This window comes from Lucilia sericata, unplaced genomic scaffold, assembly GCF_015586225.1.
Source record: "Lucilia sericata isolate MDLA Ls3-8-SP2 unplaced genomic scaffold, ASM1558622v1 Contig002887F_arrow, whole genome shotgun sequence".
Lineage (NCBI taxonomy): Eukaryota > Metazoa > Arthropoda > Insecta > Diptera > Calliphoridae > Lucilia > Lucilia sericata.
In genome coordinates this window covers 18899-20525 of record NW_023996561.1, presented here as the reverse complement: position 1 = coordinate 20525, position 1627 = coordinate 18899, and the positions used below count along the sequence as shown (strand labels likewise).

At 28.6% G+C, this 1627-nt stretch overlaps 1 non-coding gene across 1 annotated transcript; it reads right to left on the bottom strand.

Annotated features, from left to right (window-relative positions):
* On the bottom strand, positions 1 to 73 carry Trnar-acg. The gene has a single exon. It is a non-coding gene; the product is annotated as a tRNA-Arg (tRNA).
* Positions 74 to 1627: the final 1554 nt, after the last annotated feature.

Here is a 1627-nt window from a genome sequence, read left to right as displayed (position 1 = left end):
CGATCCTGCCAGGAGTCGAACCTGGAATCTTCTGATCCGTAGTCAGACGCGTTATCCATTGCGCCACAGGACCGATGTGTTGGGCCTGGATATATAAATAATTTTCCAGACGTGTTCATAATATATTCCAATATTTAGAATTATTTAATGGGATTGATTATCTATAATAAAGTGTTAATAAATGTTTATCAATCTTTTATATCAAAATTTCTTTAAACATTAATTAACAACTTTTCGTGATCGTTATCTATTTAAAATGTTTATAATAATTATTAAAACGTTTTTTGTAAAACAATATCTTTAACATTGATTTACAAATGTTTTCTTAAACACCAATAAACATTTTATTATAAAGAAAAACACTACTATCAACTAGCAACATTATTATTTCTATTTTATCATTATTTAGATCTAATGACAGCTGTCATATTTACTAAAATAACAACAACCAACATCCACAGCATCCATAAAATATTTGATTAGATCTTAGAAAATGATTTTAAATGACAACCATTAAGTTGAAAAAAAGCCACAAACCAAGAAAAATTTAAAAAACAAAAAATAAAATCGTTGCAACTAAGTAAATGGCGCCAATTTCATTGATTATTTTAACAACTTTTAAATTGTTAATTTAATACGTATTAAATATGTTCTTTTTCGTTTTGTATTATTAATAATTCTTAATGGGGAGTCCAGTCCAAATTGACACCAATAAGAAGTTAAGACAAAAACGAATTTTAAAAGAGCTACATATATTTTTATATATAATGAAGACTATAAACCTATCTATTGAGACTGATATCTTGAGGCAAAAACGAACTTTAAAAGACCTATAGACTGATTTATAGTCAATACTTTAGTCCGATCTATAGACAAGACTAATGTCAAGACTATTATAGACTTATCTATTGTCAAGATTATAGACAGATATATAGTCAAGACTTTAGACTATTCTGTAGTCAAAACTATAGACTGATATATAGTCAAGACTATAGACTGATTTATAGTTAAGATTATAGACTGATTTATAGTTAAGATTATAAACTGATCTAGAGTCAAGTCTTTAGACTGATCTATATTTAGGACTATAGACTGAACTATAGTTAAGACTATAGACTGATCTATAGTCAAGACTATAGAATGATCTATAGTCAAGACTATGGAATGATCTTTTTCAAGTCTATATACAGATCTTTAGTCAAGAATATAGACTGATCTATAACTAAGACTGTAGACTGATCTATAGTCAAAACTATAGACTGATCTATAGTCAAGACTATAGTCTGAACTATAGTCAAGACTATAGACTTATATATAGTCAAGACTATAGATCGTTCTAGAGTCAAGATCTTTAGTCAAGACTGATTTATACTCTAGACTCTAGACCGTTCTATAGTCGAGATTATACCTTGTTCTACAGTCGAGACTATAGACTGTAAAGATCATAGACTGATCTTTGATCTAGACCATAGACTGTTCTATAGTAAAGACTATAGACTGTTCTATAGTCAAGACAATAGACCTTTCTCTAGTCAAGACTATAGACTGACATATAGTCAAGAAACTATACTGATCTACAGTCAAGACTATAGAATGATCTACACAAGACTATAGACTGATCTACAGT